This window comes from Rattus rattus, chromosome 2 (genome assembly GCF_011064425.1).
Source record: "Rattus rattus isolate New Zealand chromosome 2, Rrattus_CSIRO_v1, whole genome shotgun sequence".
NCBI lineage: Eukaryota > Metazoa > Chordata > Mammalia > Rodentia > Muridae > Rattus > Rattus rattus.
The window spans coordinates 174617055-174635826 of record NC_046155.1 but is presented as its reverse complement, the minus strand read 5'-3'; the positions used below and the strand labels follow the sequence as shown (position 1 = coordinate 174635826).

The 18772-nt window shown below is 37.5% G+C and overlaps 1 pseudogene; it reads left to right on the top strand.

Moving 5' to 3' along the window:
* The first annotated feature begins 272 nt into the window (after window positions 1-272).
* On the top strand, window positions 273-12026 carry LOC116893418 (annotated as a pseudogene).
* Window positions 12027-18772: the final 6746 nt, after the last annotated feature.

Genomic DNA, 18772 nt, shown 5'->3' with positions numbered 1-18772 from the left:
TCCTAATGATAATTCTCCAACTTTCTTACATTTCACATGCAGACACTTATTTTATTAACAGTTACTCTAATAATGGGTATCCATGTTCCTGATATTCATTAATCTATTAATTCTTATTTTTATTCAGTTCAACAGGTGTAACAGTCTGTTTTTATTCATCTATAATGCTTGATTCATACACCCTTAAACACAGTTTCATATTCCACTTAAGTTGTAGAACTATTTCCAAAAAGAAACATTAACCTGCTCTATTTGTAGTTCTCTAGAGGGAAATGGAGGAGGGATATGCATCTGCCATTGCAGAAGAGCCTGATAAAACATTATGGCTTTGGCTTAGGCCTTCAGCCATTGAGGACATCTTTACAGGCAAGGAGACAGTGAACTTCACTATAAAGAGAGGAAACTTTCAGCTAAACAGCAAAAGGAGGTATAGGCCATATCATCAGAAGTCAAATCTGCCCACCTGGAGGTAAATTAGGCTATGTGCATTGAGCAAGAAGTTACATAACAAATAACACTTTGACTTTGGATGGACCTTGGGAACTTAATAGACATCTATGTTATGAATAGACTTCATTTCATTTTTCTAGATGTAGAAACACCTTCCCATTTATATTCCTATAGAAGGCAAAAATGAGGCTATTTTACCAGACACAAGAACTAAAAAACATATAAATCTATTCTCATGATATTATTTAGATTATTCTCATTGAAGTAATCATGCACCTAACAATACCAGATGAAGTTTTGATCTCTTTTTGGTGTCAGTACTACACACAATTCTTTCATGGATCTAATGTTATAATTTGGTTCCTTCTAATATTATAATTTATTTATGCAAAAAAATCACAAATAAATTTATATATAACATATTAAATCAAAAGTATTAAAAATAAAAAGTGGTGGCATGTCAGAAAATAGTCAAAATTTGGAGGTGTGCAAGAAAATTATTGAGTGCTTGGGAAAAACTCCAAGAAAACCACACAAGTGTATTTTGGCCTAAATTTCCTTGACCATATGGATTTGTTCTTGGAATATCATTTCATGCTCTTCTAAGGTATATGAGATGGGCAGGAGCTTCATTCAAATGTTGTTACATACTTCTTTTGCCTCCTGTACCTTGTTGTCATTGAAGATCTTACTCAGGTGATCCTCCTTAAGCCTCAGAGAATAAACTGCCTGATGCTCTGAATAAAATAGCCTATTGCATGAGACTTCAGACCACTTCATTTTTAAGGCCTCACTTTCCAAGGATAACATAGGTACCTGAGGCAGTGATCACTTCTCCATTTCTTCTGATTACTTTTGATTTGCATCTAATTTCTTAGATCTTGCAATGGCTACACCAGCTTGTTCTTTGTGTCCATTTATTTGCAATATCTTTTTCAATCTTTTGCCCTGTGGTAATGTGTACCTTTCATGCCAACCTGTGATTCTTGGAGGCAACAAAAGGATAGGTTCAATGTTGCTTCCATTCTGTCACCCTGTGTCTTTTTATTGATGGATTAAGAGAGATGATTCAAAGATATCAATGAGTAATGATTTTTTGATTCTTGATATTTTCTTATTCTTCTGGATAATAGTGGGAGTGATATGTATACACTTCCATTTTCGTGATTTTTCTGATCCGAGATTATTTATTCCATGTGTTTTCGTGGTTGTATTGAATCTCCACAGCTGAGAAATTTCCTGCTAGCACATTCTGTAGAGTTAGATTTATAAAGGGATATTGGTTTTTTGTTTTTCTTTGTTTGTTTGTTTGTTTTTGTTTATTTTTCTTCTATTTATTTTTATTTTCTTTATTTAATTTATATTTCATTGGATATTTTTATATACATTTTAAATGTTATTCCCTTTCCTGTTTTCCCATCCATAAGCATCCTATTCCATCCCTCTCCCCCTTCTTATATAAGGGTGTTCCTACTCCCCAACCACCCCCACAGTACCCTTTTCCCCACCTTGACATTCCTCTACACTTGGGGGTCTAGCCTTGGCAGGAAGAAGTGTTTCTCCTCCCATTGGTGCCCAACAAGGCCATCTTCTGCTAATATGCAGCTGAAGCCACGGGTCTGTCCATGTGTAGTCTTTGGGTAGTGGTTTAGTCTCTAGAACCTCTGGATGGTTGGTACTTTTGTTCTTATGGAGTTGCAAGTCCCTGCAGCTCCTTCAGTCCTATCTCTAATTACTCCAACTGGGATCCAATCTTAGCTCAATGGTTTGTGGCAAGCAGATCCTCTCAGGTGACAGCTATATCAGGCTCCTATCAGCATGCACATCTTGGCTTCATCACTTTCATTGTTTTGTGGCTGTTTTTATATGGGCTGGATCCCCAAGTGGGGCAGGCTCTGAATGGCCATGCCTTCAGACTCTACAAAAACTTTGTCTCCATATCTCCACCTGGGAATATTTTTGTTCCATCCATTAAGAAGAACTTCAGGATATGCACTTTGATAGACCATCTTGAGTTTCATGTGGTTTGTACATTGTATCTTGGGTAATTCAAGCCTTTGAGCTAATATCAACTTATCAGTGAATGCATACCATAAGTGGTTTTTTTTGTGTGTGATTAGGTTACCTCACTCAGGATGACATTTTCTAGTTCCACTCATTTACCTGTGAATTTCATGAAGTCATTGCTTTTGATAGCTGAGTAGTGCTCCATTGTGTAGATGTACCACATTTTCTGTATCCATTCCTCTTTCGAAGGGCATCTGGGTTCTTTCCAGCTTCTAGCTATTATAAATAAAGCTGCTACGAACATAGTGGAGCATGTGTCTTTGTTGTATGTTGGAGCATCTTTTGGGTATATGCCCAGGAGTGATATAGTTGAGTCCTCAGGTAGTACAATGTCCAATTTTCTGAGGAACTTCCAAATGGATATCCAGAGTGGTAGTACCAGCCTGCAGTCCCACCAATAATGGAGAAATGTTTGTATTTCTCCACTCCTCACCAGCATTTTTGTCACCTGATTTTTTGTCCTTAGCCATTCTGACTGCTGTGAGGTGTAATGTCATGGTTGTTTTGATTTGAATTTCCCTTATGACTAATGATGTTGAACAGTTCTTTAGGAACTTCTCAGCCATTCGATATTCCTCCGCAGGAAATTCTTTGATTAGCTCTGTACCCCATGTTTAATAGTGTTATTTGGCTCTCTGGACTTTATCTTCTTGAGTTCTTTTATATATTGGATATTATCTCTCTATCAAATGTAGGATTGGTAAAGCTATTTTCCCAGTCTGGTGGATACTTTCATATTAATGACATTGTCCTTTGCCTTACAGAAGCTTTGCAGATTTATGAAGACCATTTTTGGACTTTGAGCACCATTTTCGGTAGGCACACACTCAAAGCTACAATCTTCAGAGCATTGGTCTTGCTCTGACCAAGTGCTGTACAGTTCTGTACCTGATAATGAAGTGCAGTTTACCATGTTCCTTTGAGGAAACACTAGTTTTTACAAACAGAAAAATCACATTTGGCACAGATCAATTTTTCATCTTTTTCCTTTAAAATGTTTAAGTAAATCATCAGTTTCAGAAACAGTCTTGTGAAATTCAGTAAGCAATGTAGAGAAGACAGTATGGAGCCAAGCTACCCCAAAGGTATCTTCCTTCTTGTATGTGCTTAGAAGATTATGGCTTAGCGGATAAAGCTGGCACCAGGCTTTATCACCTGGGTTGGATCCTTTGGAAGTATGTGGTAGGAGAACAAACTAAAATGATACAAATGCCTTCCAAATGAAAACATTGCATATGTGCAAATAAACAGGTATGTTATAAATATAGTTAGAGAGTGGAGAGATGACTTGTTGCTTAAGATCATCTCAGACATTTTTAGAAAATCCAAATTTAGTTCTAAGCACGCACCTTGTCAAGTTCACAGCTTCCAGCAACTTCAGCTCCACGTGTTTGTCTCTTTTGGACTCCCTGGGCACTACACTCAATTGTACAAATATGTATGTGTATTCACACATGTGAACACAACACATACACAAATGAGAATAGAAGAAATAATCTGGTAAAGATATATAGGATAAAACTGTATTTTCTTAAACAAATATAATACCAAAACTTGTGTTTAGAATAACTCATTAGTAATCAAGCACTTGTTTAGAATGCACAAGACCCAGAGTTCAATACTCATTATCACACACACACACACACACACACACACACACACACACACAAAAGGAGACAAACACTGTATAATAAAAGCGAAGTCAAGAAACTGGCCTTGAAGGAAGAATAAAAGACAAATAATGGGAAATCAAGATCTCTCTTGGAAGCAGAGCTCTATCTCCACCAAGTTTTTAGGGTTCACTTTATATATTAAATTCATATTTCTGTTAACCTATTAGACAAAATTGCAGGACTTATATAGGTTATTCAAGTTACATTATTTGAAGTATTGTGGAATTAAAATAGAAAATGTAGCCAGATGGATGGAATCCACCTCTAGAATTCTTGAATCAGAAGCAGGAGATATCTGCCAGTGCAAGGTTCACCTGATCTACACAAGGAATATCAGGCGAGTCAGGGATAGATTGTGAGAACCTGCCTCAAACCCAGCAATGCCAGCCCAAATAAGAAATAGAAAAAAATCACAGAAATATAATGGTTATTTTTCTTTTTAGATTTATTTTATTTTTATTGGATATTTTCTTTATCTACAGTTCACATATTATTCCCCTTTCTGGTTTCCCCTCCAAAAACTCCCTATCACAACACCCCACCTCATTCCTCCATGAGGGTGGTCCCTTACTGTACTGGCTGGTTTTATGTGTCGACTGGACACAAACAGAAGTTATCACAGAGAAAGGAGCCTCAGTTTAGAAAGTGCCTTCATGAGACCCAGCTTTAAGGCATTTTCTCAACTAGTGATCAAGTGGGGAGGACCCAGCCCATTATGGATGGAGCTGTCCCAGAGCTGGTAGTCTTGGGTTCTATAAGAGAGCAAGCCAAGCAAGCCAGGGAAGGAAGCCAGTAAGACACATCCCTCCATGGCCTCTGCAACAGGTCCTGCTTCCTGACTTGCTTGAGTTCCAGTCCTGTATTCCTTTGGAGATGAACAGAATGTGGAAGTATAAGGTGAATAAACCCTTTCTTCCCCAACTTGATTCTTTGGTCTTGATGTTTTGTTCAAGAATAGAAACCCTGACTAAGACACTTAACCAGACACCAACTCCCTACACTATCCCCTCCCTGGCATTCCCCTTCACTGGGGCATAAGCCTTTATAGGACTGAGGGCTTCTCCTCCCACCAATGCCTGACAAGGCCATCCTGTGCTACATATGTGACTGGAGCCATGCGTTGCTCCATGTGTACTATTTGGTTGATTAAGTTCCACTGAAACAATAATTGACCATTTTGAAACAAAATTTCATTTGTTCAAAATTAATGCTATTACATCACAAGAAGTTATGTAACTAGGTGGAAGTTTTGGAAATATTAAAGTCTAGATCAAATACTGGTAGTTTAAGAGAAGGATATGATAAAAAACTGAAATATTTCAAACAAATGTATTAATTCTCACTATGGCCAAGGTGAGAAGGTCAGTAGATTGCTTGCCCAAAATTCACAAGTCTCCAGGTCCAATTGTTAGCACTGCAAAAATAAATCTTTGCATAATTAAAATAGGCAGATTAATTTGCAGTGTTAGAGGCAATGGAAGATATTCATACATCTGTGAGTAAATATACTCATTATATGTTCAGCAATGAACTGTGGACACTAGAGGCATACACTGAACCAATGACAATATGTGACCCTTTGACCTGCTAGGATCCCAGATAACTTATATCTTTTAATAACAGAAGTCATTCATGCAAACACAAACAATTTCCTCTTTTTCTGTATTAAAGGGTTACCAGTGGAGAAATGAGTAAGGAATAAGCTAGACATGTTTTCTAGAATTTGGACAGGAAAATGGATTTCAAATGTGTGGTCAGAAAAAGTATGTTTTCACAGCCTCAAGATAGGATGGAAAATTTACCCCCTGGGTGCTCAAGTAGGTCTGGTTGTTTGAGATTGTTGTTATTCCTATGGGGTTGCACACCCCTTCAGCTCCTTCAGTCCTTTCTAAAATACCTCCATTGTGGTCCCCGTGCTCTGTCCAATGGTTGGCTGTGAGCATCCACCTCTGTATTTCTCAGGCTCTGGCAGAGCCTCTCAGGAGACACTGAGCAAGCTCTCAGGCTCTAGCTATCCACAACAGTGTCTGGGTTTGTTGCTGTATATGGGATGGATCTCTAGGTGCCCATTCCTTCACTCTCTGCTCCTCACTTTGTACCTGTATTTCTTTTAGACAGGAGCTAATATTTGGACATGAGTGAGTGGGCACTTCCCCCAACCAGAGGCCTTGCCTAATTTCTGGATGTGGTCTCTACAGGTCCTCCCTCCCATTTGTTGGGCATTTTAGAAGGATCAATTCCCTAGTCTAGAGGAATGCTAAGGTAGTGAAGTGGGAGTGAGTGGGTGGGAGATGGAGAACCTTCAAAAAGGCAGGGGTAGAGGGGATGAGATGGGGGTTTCTGGAGGAGAAACTGGTAAAGCAGATAATATATGAAATGTAAACACATAAAATATCCAATAAAAAAATAAAGATAGGATGGGGGAAGCCCTAATAGTCTTGAGACTGGTACAGTGCATTAAGGGCTATCAAGGCACTGTCAGTATGGTCCCATGATGAAGCCACTGGTAACGTATCTATATACTATAACTCTTCCTAACCAGAATCCTAAAATCATCTTAGTCAATTTGGGATGACACTTTTCTTTTATAATAATGTGTATTTACCTTCATCACATGATCTTAGAAGGATTTGTGACAATGAAATAATGGATTAATGATATTTATCCTGCTACAAAGGGCCAGTAGGAAAGCGAGGGTGTATGGTTCTGTGGGTCATATTGAAAACACTCAGAGGAATGTTCACAGAGCTAACTGAGCACAGCATGGACCATATGTGTAAGTTTCCAAGCCAGGCCTGCAAAGATGTACACTGAAATTATTGGACCATGTCATCCCATGAGTTCTGGTCAACTCAGGACAATATTACTAAAACCTGCCTCAAAATTCTGCATATCTACCCTATACTCCTTAAGACAATCGAGAGAAAGAGATCTATGAAAAAGGAGTCAACTTACCAAGCCATATTCTGTGAGGCAGTAGCCACTTTGGTCATACTCAGATCATATTCACAGGAGAACATTTCATTCCTGAGATAAAGACTTGTCACACCATGAGGTCATCCTTGAGGAAAGTGATTATCATTTTATCCCTTAGTGCGGTGACAGTGTCTGCATAGGAATTAAAAATCATCTCAGAGAAACACTTACACCATGTTCAAATTTCTGATAGCAATGAGAGTTAGTAGTGTCAAGCCAGGTCAGGAGATATAGAGAAAAACATCATATCAAATGGCTAAAGAACACCTTGTGAAATTGATTGGGTATACAAGGGCACTGAGTTCTAGGAAGTAGAAATAATCTTGACTTTGTATCTTGCCACCTTGAGGGATTTAATTCCCATATGTGTTTATTTATCACTCCTAAGAAATTTTCATGATGCATACCTAGAAGTGAGAAGATGAACTTCTCGGGTTGGAATGAACTGTTCTGGCTGATATTTGTTCCTAGACAAGAAAGACAGGAAGTGATGCTCTGACTCTCAAAAGTGAATTTGGAGTAGTTTTAATTAACAGCTATTACGTGCATAATTAGAACCTAATGTGGGTCTCATTGGTGCTTTCGGTTTATAAGCAAAAGCAAGAAAGAAACTGGCAACACGGAAATGGCTCAACATGTAAAGGTAATTGTCTCCAAGAATAACAACCTGAGTTTAACCCTGCTAGGGACAGGATACAATACAGGGATCTTCTCTGGGACACTAAAAAGCAAGAGACACATCTCTCCAGGGAATCTGTCAACAGAAATTAAGGACTGCCCACAGCAGTCTTAGATGAAGACATCTCAGAATTCCAGAGTCAACTCTTTGTAAAAATGTTATTCCCATTTCTCCTAACCTTAGCCCTGGACAACAGCTGTATTGATTGCATTTGTGAGTGACGGCTGTTTGATTAGCCTGGGTGTGCATAATTATTCTATAATACCTGATTTTCTTATTTCTCTTTCTGCTATTTATCTCTGAAGCACCATTTATGGAAGAAGTTTTCTTTTTTCCCATTTTATATTCTTGGCTTCTTTGTCAAAGAACAATTGTACATAAGTGTATGGTTTTTATTTCTGCACCTTCAATTCTATTTCATTAATCAACCTGTTTGCCAGAAAGAAAAATGGAAAAAGGTCTTCCAAGCAAATGGTCCTAAGAAACAAGCTGGAGTAGCCATCCCAATATCCAATAAAATAGAATTTCAACCAAAGTTTCAATTGTGCTGAGAAAGGACCTTAATATTGATCAAAGGGAAAATCCACCAAAAGAAAGTCTCAGCTCTGAACATCTATGCCCCAAATGCAAGGGTACCCACATTCATAAAAGAAATTCTACTAAAGCTCAAAACACATTGAACCCCACACAATAATAGTAGGAGACATCAGTACCCCACTCTCACAAATGGGCAGCTCATGGAAACAGAAACTAAACAGAAACAGTGAAACTAATAGAGGTTATGAATCAAATGGATTTAACAGATATCTAAAGAATATTACACACTAAAACAAAAGAATACACCTTCTTCTTAGCACCTCATGGTACCGTATCAAAAATAGATCATATTATTGGTAACAAAACAACCCTAAACAGATGCAAGAAGACTGAAATAATCCCATGCATCCTATCAGTCCACCAGGGCCTAAGACTGGTCTTCAATAATAGCAAAACCAACAGAAAGCCCATATACATGTGGAAATTGAACAACTCTCTATTCAATAATAACTTGGTCAGGGAAGAAATAAAAATAGAAATTAAAAACTTCCTGGAATTTAATGAAAATATTGATACATCATATTGTGTCATGAAACACAATAAAAGCAGTGCTAAGAGGAAAATTCATAACACTAAATGCACTGGTAAAGAAACTGGAGAGATCTTACACTAGCAACTTAACAGCACACCTGAGAGCAGTAGAACAAAAATAAGGAAACTCACCTGAGATCAGTAGGTGGCAGGTAATAATCAAACTAGGGATGAAATCAACCAAGTAGAAAAAATAGAACTATACAATGAATCATCAAAAAGAAAAGGAGCTGTTTCTTTGAGAAAATCAACAAGATAGATAAAGCCTTAATCAGACTAACAAGAGGGCACAGAGTATCCAAATTAACAAAATCAGAAATGAAAAGGGAGACATAACGACAGAATCTGAGGACATTATAAAAAATCATCAGATCCTACTACAAAAGGCTATACTCAACAAAACTTTAAAATCTACATGAAATGGATGGTTTCCTAGACAGATACCACATAACAAAGTTAAATCAAGAGCAGGTAAATTATCTCAACAGGCCCATATTCCAAAGGGAAATAGAAGTCACGAAAAAAAACACAAAACAAAACAAAACAAAAAAAACAAAACAAACAAACAAACAAAAAAAAAACTCCTAACCAAAAAAAAAAAGCCTTGGGCCACATGGATTTAGTTCACAGTTCTACCAGACCTTCAAGGAAGACTTAATACCAATATTACTCAAACTATTCCATAAAATAGAAACAGAAGGAACATTATCTAAGTCATTCTAAGAAGCCACAATTACTCTGATACCTAAACCACATAAGGACTCAACCAAAAAGAGAACTTCAGACCTATCCTACATATGAATATCAATGCCAAAATTCTCAATAAAATTCTTGCAAACTAAATCCAAGAGCACATCAAAACCTCTCCACGATCAACTAGGATTCATCCCAAGGTTGGTCCAATATATGAAAATCTCTTAAGGTAATCCACTATATAAACAAACTCAAATAAAAAAGTCAGATGCTCATCATCTGAGATGCAGAAAAAGCATTTGACAAAATTCAACACCCCCTCATGTTAAAAGTTTTGAAGAGATCAGGAATGCAAGGCCCATACCTAAACATAACAAAAGCAATATGCAGCAAACCAAAAGGCAATATGAAATTAAATGGAAAGATACTTGAAGCAATCCCACTAGAATTGGGGACAGGACAAGGGTTCCCACTCTCCCCATATCTATTCAATATGTTTCTTTAAATAGCTGAATTACAGGATGGATTAAGTCTTTGTTTACATTACTACACTCAATTCATTCAGAAGACTTAGAAGAATCTATTGGAAAATAATTTAGGAAAAGCACTAGAGAATCTGTGAAGACTGGTATGGATCTACAAACATTTTTCACTCCCACAATATTAACCCATCGTATTTTATATTATGATATTGTATCTTGTTGGATTATAAACCTTGAGATAAAATGGACTTTTAGACTTATTGACTTCTTTTTCAGTAAAATTGGTACCTAGGCTCACACATATGTATGTGGTTGATTGTCATGTGGGAGACACACCAATAGTAAGTGCAAGTGAACATTTGCATCCCCATTTTTGAGGATGCAGTATTATAGTTAGGCATCGCTATTGTCATTGCAATAACACAATGTTTAGACACTCTGGAAAGAAAATCCATCAGGAACTTCTACTACTATTATATCCTCAGACTACTACACACATACAATTACCCACATCACCACCACCACCCCAACTACCACCACACCACACCATACTAATCTGTACTATAATCTATGTTTTTTCACCCACAGGAAGAAGACTAGTTCATCACTGTGAGAGATATATTTACCATCAATTGCTATGAGCCTGTGTCATTTGTACCTGCTACCTGTAGCACTCTGGTGATAATGCAGCAGAGCAATCCTCCTTCATGTACTAAGCAATGCACGCTGCTTCATTTGTTTTTATAAACTGTAGTTAATTATTGATGATTCTCCTCTCCATCTCTGCACTCCCCCTTGCACTGGTCTATCTCCAACAGCTGCTCTTCAGCTCTGACTTTACTTGTGTGTTTTATTGGCCCAACCCACTTCTTCAGTACCTCTTTTCACTTTCTTGAGATTATCTCTCTAATGTTAAGCCCTATATCCACAACAGCATAAACATATAATAAAGTTAAGACATGAAAATATAAGAGAGCATGCAGTTTTTTTTCTTCCTGAATCTTGGCCACATTTTCCATATTCACTAGGAAAAGATGGGCACCTAAAGACCAGATTTTAAAACATCTGACTTTAGCCAATTTCTTGGTCATTATCTCAAGAATAACACCTCACATAATGGAAGAGCTGGAGTTGCAGTGTCTTTGGGATGATCTCTTATGGAAACATACTCTCTACAGAAATCAAGAGTCCCAGGGTGTTTCCCTGCACAGCACCTGCCTCTTGAGTTCCATCCAAGCAATCACAATCAGCTACAGACACTCAGTTAGATGAAGTTTTCACACTAAGCCTCCCAGTACATATTTAGGTTCTGTTCTCTAAACTGGTTTGTGCATCTTCTTCTAAACATAAGGATAGTTATACAAGTAATTGGTTCTCAAAAAACAAAAATTTAACTAAGAAAATCAAGGTGAGGAAGTGTTCAACATTAGCTTTTGGAAAAATCATAACTCTGATAAATCTTTCATTCCTTTGTTTCATTGATGTTCTGTGTTCGAGTCTCATGGTTTGGGCCAATGTCTTCATGGGAAACATTCTCTATAGGCACAAGAGTCAGATCTAATATAGACACTTTTCTCAGCATTCTCACAAAGTCTTTCCTGAAGAAAGAGCCACAAAAACCATCTTGATCCTTGTGTGCATCTTTATCTTCTCCTATGCAATGTCCATCATACTGAGTACCTATTCAACAATATTTAACAAAATCAACAAATTTACATTCCTTAGACACATGCTTCCCCACATTTTGCCCCTTTATTCTTATCACTAATAAAATCTTCTCTGAAGAACCATTCTCCCTGCTATAGGGAAAGGCAATTTACGTGGTCATTTGTGTGCTATAGTAAATTTAAATATTCTTCATCCATTACTGATCATTAGACTCACCCATGACCAGATGTTATTAAGCAATGGGACATGTTGTGTCCCATTGTGACTTTCTTGTTTCTCTTTCTCCTATTTATCTCTGAGGCTTAAAAGAATGACATATTTAAGACATGCAATAAAGGACAAGTGACACATGGCAAAATTTGTTTTTCCATAGAGGTGCCTGCATGGCAACATCGAAGTAAACTCACTCATATCTGATACACCTATGACAAGCATGAAATCACATTCCAAGAATAAATTAATGTTTTTGAAGTCATTGAATTCAAAAGATTCTCATCTTGTTTTCATAGGATTTTCTGAAAAAACACACAGAGTTCACCTTGAATTAGTCCATTCTTAGACTGTATTCAAACATCTGCCCCCTTTTTAGTTTTGAATGGCAGGATATTCATAGTGATCTTGATTTAAAATATTTTAGTAAGTTTATTTGTCCTTTGATATGAAAGCATCTTATAAGAAATCAAACTATAATATTAGAACTGTAAAGACAGTCTTTGCCACCCAAAACAGAGATCCAAAATATGGGTGGAACTATTAGCTAAATTGTTATATATTAATATTCTTATATTAATGAGAAAAATCTAAAGGAAAAGCAAGAAAAGTTACTTATATGATTAGTAGTTCTGGTGTCTGGTAAAACATTGCCCATATTTGCCTTCTAATAGAAATACAAATTTTGTAATGTCTTACGCAAAATAGGAAGTGATTTATATCCCAAGGAAAAATTAAATACAGTTCTTTCTTCAGATAGATGAACAAATCTATTATGGTCCCAAGGTTCAGTAATTAGTAAAGTAACTCTCCCTTGGTACATAGAGCCTTAATTTGGCCCCTGGTGGGCAGATTTGAATTCTGATGATACGATCCACATGTCACAATGTCCTATAACTGTAGGTTTGCTTTCTTTCTAGTGACTTACACTGGTTCCTTGGCCTCCAGCGATGTCCTTGATTGCTAAGTGATGAAGGAGCATAGGGAATATCCATCATGTTTCAGTGGCTCCATCTGCAATAACAGATGCATACCTTCCCCAATCTACTTCTGAACCAGTAAAACTAGGGAAAGTTATTGCATCAGCTTGCTCACTTCCTTCTGAAGTAAAGTCACAGAAGGTGGAGTGGGGATGAGTTTGAGCTTCTTCTTGAAAATAAAACTGCAACATTAGCAGAATCTGAAATGATATTTAAGTGTATGAATTAAACATTAAAGATGAATCAAAACAGCCAGTTCCATAAGTATTAATAGATTGATGAATAGCTAGATTATGAATCCTTCCCTATAACATTAGGTGAGCCATCAATAAAATAAGTATCTCCATGAAAATTGGGAGAAAGTTGGATAATTTTTAGAGTCAGTTTTTTCATGTCATTAATTTTTCCAAAGAACTAATTCTTCCAAAGATTCTTTGTATTGTTCTCGTTACTTCTCTTTTTTAAAAATAATTTTATTTTTCTTGGATAATTTATGTATTTGCATTTCAAATGTTATTCCTCTTTCCCCCTGTCCCATATCCCCTCCTTCCTCCACCTGCTTCTCTGAGGATGTTACCAATTCCACCCATCCATTCCAACCTCATTGTCCTGGCATCACCCTACATTGGTGAAACAAAACTTCACAGGATCAAGGGCTTTTCCTTCCATTGATGCTGGACAATGCCATTTTGTGCCACATTTATGGCTGGAGCCATGGGTCCCTCCATGTTTACTCGTTAGTTGGTGGTTTAGTTCCTGGGAGCTCTGATGGGGTCTGGTTGGTTGATACTCTTGTTCTTCCTATGGAGTTGCACACCCCTTCCAGTCCTTAGGTCTTTTCTCTAACTGCTCCATTTGGTCCCCTTGTTCAGTCCAATGGTTAGCTGCAACCATCCTCAATCCGTATCAGTATGGCTCTAGCAGAACCTCTCAGGAAACAACCATACCTGGCTCCTGTCAGCAAGCACCTCTTGGCATCAGCAATAGTGACTGGGTTTGGTGACTGCATATGGGATGGATCCCCAGATGGGATAGTCTCTGGATGACCTTTTCTTCAGTCCTTGCTTCACTCTTTGTCCCTGTGATTCCTCCTGTGAGTATTTTGTTCTCCCTTCTAAGGAGGAATGAAGCATTCACATTTTTCTCTTCCTTCTTCTTAGGCTTCATATGGTCTGTGAATTCTTTCTTAAGTATTCCAAGTTTTGGGACTGGAAATGATTAATCAGTGAGTGCATGCCATGTGCGTTCTTTTGTGACTGGGTTACCTCACTCAGGATGATATTTTCTAGTTCCATCCATTTGTCCAAGAGTTTCATGTAGACATTGTTTTTAATAGCTGAGGAGCAGTACATTGCACAAATGTTCCACATATTCTGTATTTATTTTTCTGTTGAAGGACATCTGGGTTTTTTCAAGCTTCCACCTATTATACTTAAGGCTCTATAAACATAGTGGAGCATGTGTCCTTCTTATATGTTAAAGCATCTTTTGGTTATATGCCCAGGAACTAATCTTACTTTAATTCTAAAATTACATTAATTGATTGCTTTGCTTATAACTGAGATTCTGTGTGTGCATGTATGCATGTCTGTACACATGCGAGTGTTCCTGTGTGTATTGGTGTGTGGGTATGCCTGTTGCACACACGTGTACACCTACAGTATGACTGATGGCCGAAGAACAGTGTGACGAGTCTTTTTTTTTTCTATCCAACTCTGAGTAACAGAGGATAAAACTCAAGTAATGGGGCTTGGCAGCAGTGCTTTTAACTACTAAGCCATTTCTCTGGCCCTCATCTCTTATTGATGTCTCACATACACTATGAGTAACATGCAAAACACACTAAAAACTATGACTGACAGTTATTCCAAATTAACTTCTGAGAGTCAGATCATAACTTCCCTTCATCTAAGAACACATGTCAGACCCAAAAGCTCACCCCTACCCATCCTAACCAGTTTTCTCCCTTTTAGGGATGTATGGTATAAACTTCTCATGAGGACTGACAGAAAAATCACACATGACAAGTGAAGCCCACAAGGTGGCAAGATTCACAGCCAAGCCTATTCCCAATCCCTAGACCCCAGTGCTCTCATATACCTCAACAAGTCCACCTGGTGTTTTCAGCACTCTCAGATGGTGGTTTTCTCTGTATCGCCTGCCGGGGCCTGATCTGTCACTAATATCTGTAACTGCTTTCAGGAATTTGAACATGGTGCAGCTGTTTCTCTGAGAGGATTTCTAATCCCCATGCAGACACTTTCACTGCACTACAGGGTAAAATGAAAATCACCTCCCAGCAGGATGACCACAGGGTGTGACTAGTATTTATTTCAGGGATGAAATGCCCTCCTGTGCGCATGTTCTTCCTGTGATGTAGATGGCTACTACCCCTCTGAACATAGCTTGGTAAGCTGCCCCCTTCTTTACTGATAGATTTTTTTTCTGTAAAAATCTTTAAGGCTAAGTATGAACATACAAAAGGTTTTTTTTAAAGATAGGCTCTAAGCATTGCCAAGCATTAGCCAGGAACTATTGGGTTTAGGTCATCTACTTTGCTCAGCTTAAAAGTATACCACGATTTTAGGGAGATTTTTATCTTATGGGAACTTGCTGTTCTTAGCTGGATGTATGCTGAGCATTTCTGTAACATCCATAAATCCATACATCCCCTGCTCCTTTCTTACTGCTCTGGTAAACGAGATGAAACTTATGATACAACTGATCCCATTGAAATAGGAAATTTCAAGGACCCACGTGATCCAGGTAAAGAAATCTTTTCAAAAATGTATTAAAAATGTCAGTGAAAATTCACTAAGAGATTTGCAGAATTCTGGGGAACATAGAACTACAATCCATAGATATACTACCTGTGGATCTATCACGTGACCAAATTGATAAAACCTTGATAGAAACTGTCTCAAAAGGTTTATGCATGTGTTTGAAGTATTTAAGCTTTTAGCATTTCCTCCTCTTAACCTTCCTGTAATTTTATCTAGATTTTAGTGTTTTCCAAACTTTAATATGAGCTATGTAATGTTTTTTCTAATACAATACAATTAATTTTGAAACAAATAAATTTTTGTTACAAAAAGAGAGACAATTCTTCTTTTGGTGAATCCTATTTTAATTTTTAGGAAAATCATTATCGTTTAGATGAGTGTTCTTCTATCACTGAGTTAGGTGGGAATTGTTTATTTTGAGAGAGATTCTAACAATGTGACCCTGCATGCCTTGAAACACCCTGTGTAGATCAGGCCAGCCTTGAACTGGTGGATACCTGATGCCTCTGCCTCAGTAATGCTAGAAATAAAGGTGGATTCCCCACACCTGGTCATTTCTTTAATAATAAAGTATATATACTTAACATCATATTGTACCATATAATTGTTGCATATTAAATTTCATGGATTCATCTGATTCTACTTTTAATAATGCCACTGGAAAAACCTAAGTCCTGTAATTTTGTCTCATGCATACACACAAAGATGAACTTACTATATATTGGGGACCATGGATGCTTAGTGTAGATTAGTTCTGCTGTCAAAAATGATCTTGATTTCCCCACTATTTGATTCATACTCCTCCTTAAAGGCCATTTTCTTGACTTTGCTTTTGTCATGCAGTTTTTGTTAGAGTTTTTTTTTTTCTGAAAAGGAGTATTGAACCCTGGGCCTGTGCATTCTAAGTAAGTGTTCTGTTACTGAAAAACAGCCCAGCCTCGGGTGTTCCTGAACAGTAGCAAATTTAGAGTCATATATATTAATTTCTTTTAATACACTTGAAGTCTTTGCCATTAGGATTCCTCTGTGCTAAGTTTTCATCCAGGTTCCATCCATACATGTATACTGCTCTTCATGTCTCCTTTTGTTTCTGTGAACAGAGGGAATAAATTTATTCCTTAGGTATACAGGTGACCCACACAAGTATTCTGAGCATTCTGGAGGTACAGTTTAAGATTCCTCAGTAGCTTGGGGCCTAGGCAATGGAGGAGGACCTGATCTCAGGATCCAAAAACCAAAATTGAAGGCATTTTAAAGCTATGTATGTATATTAAACATATAGTACATGTAACATATACTTGTTAAATAACTTACAATAATATCTCTTAACATTTTACATGTATTTAATTTTATTATCGCATTGTGTAAAATTGTGCTGAAACAAATCTACTTAAACTCAATGTAAACAATACCTCACTGTAGATTAGTACCAAATTCTGGGATAAGGTTAGGCTTGCTACTGTATGATTTGGTGGTTTTCTTGTTTTTGTTTTCTTCTGATTTGCTTTATGAGACAGGGTGACACTACCCAGTCCTGGATGAACTGGGCTCCTTATATTGATCAGGATAGCCTTGAACTCATGGAGATATGTCTGCCTGTGCATCTCATATGCGAGAATTGAGCTTTACCTAGCTGGTTATATTTTTAATGTTAATCCTTAGGCTTATGAATTATTTTTGATGCAAATGTTGGTATTATATGTTTATAAAAATAAACTTCTTTAATTTTTTTCCAGATGTATTTCTTATATTTGTATTCATATATGTGTGTGTATTTATGTTTGTGTGTGTTTGCATGCATAGGCAGGTACTTGTACACCTGAATGCAGTGCCCACGGAGCCTGAAAGAGATAGATAAACCCCTGCAGCTGGAATTGCTGGGAGTTGTGGACTGCACAAACTATGTTTTAGGTATTAAGCTTAAATCCTCTGAAAAGAATGATGTGCTCTTAAACACCAAGTCATCTCTCCAGCCATCACCCTGTTTTGACAATGTACATGCTTGTGTATAGATATGCAATGTTGTTCATTTGGAAGGCATTTGTAGCATTATAGTTCGTTTTCCTACCACATACATCTTAAGGATCCAACTCAGGTAATCAGGCTTGGCAAGAACTTTAGGTGCTACGACACACGACTAAACACAGACAAGAAGGAAGATACATCTGTGACAGCCTGGTTCCATGCTGTCTTCTCTGAATGGCTACTGACGTTCACAAATGCTATTTTTTGAATTTGTGGTTTTCTTTTACTTCTTAAAGATAAAGGAATAGAGATCTATCTGTGCCATATACTATGTTTCTCTTTGGAAACACTGCTGTTTGCTCAAAGGAACCCAGTCCACAGGATTTCTTTATCAGGCCCACAGTGGCAGAGCACACTGTAAGGGTAAAACCAAGCCAATGAGTCTTCTAGTGATTAGAGTGAAACACTTTGAGTGTGTGACTACAAACACTGCTGTTCATAATGACAGTACATCCAAAACGTCTCTGGTCATAATGTTGATATTCACAATAGAATCCAGTTTTGATAGAAAAGACATTTGTAAATTGGGGGGAATAAACAATACTGGCTTTCTCTGGTCCTATGATAAAACACTATAACCAAAGCAAATAAGAGAAGAGAGAATTTGTTTTTGCTTATGGCTCCAGAATCTATCATGAGGGGGAATGTACCACAAGCAGTCAGAGAAACATTGGAGAAAAGAACAGGAGGTTGGATGATTAAACAAGCAAGAAAAACAACAGAATGTGGGACCAGGATATCCTCAGGGCTTCCTCCTTTGCTCCTAGTGATGGCCATCCTCCAGCAAGGCATCATCTCCTAAAGAATCATAACATCATAAACAGTGCTACCAACTGTTAGGAAATTAGTCAAATACCATAAGTCTCTGGGGATTTTCTCATTCAGTCGACCATGAGTAACAAACCACCTCCATATTTCTCTGATTCAAATAAAGGAAGCTCAGAGCCTTCTCATAAAA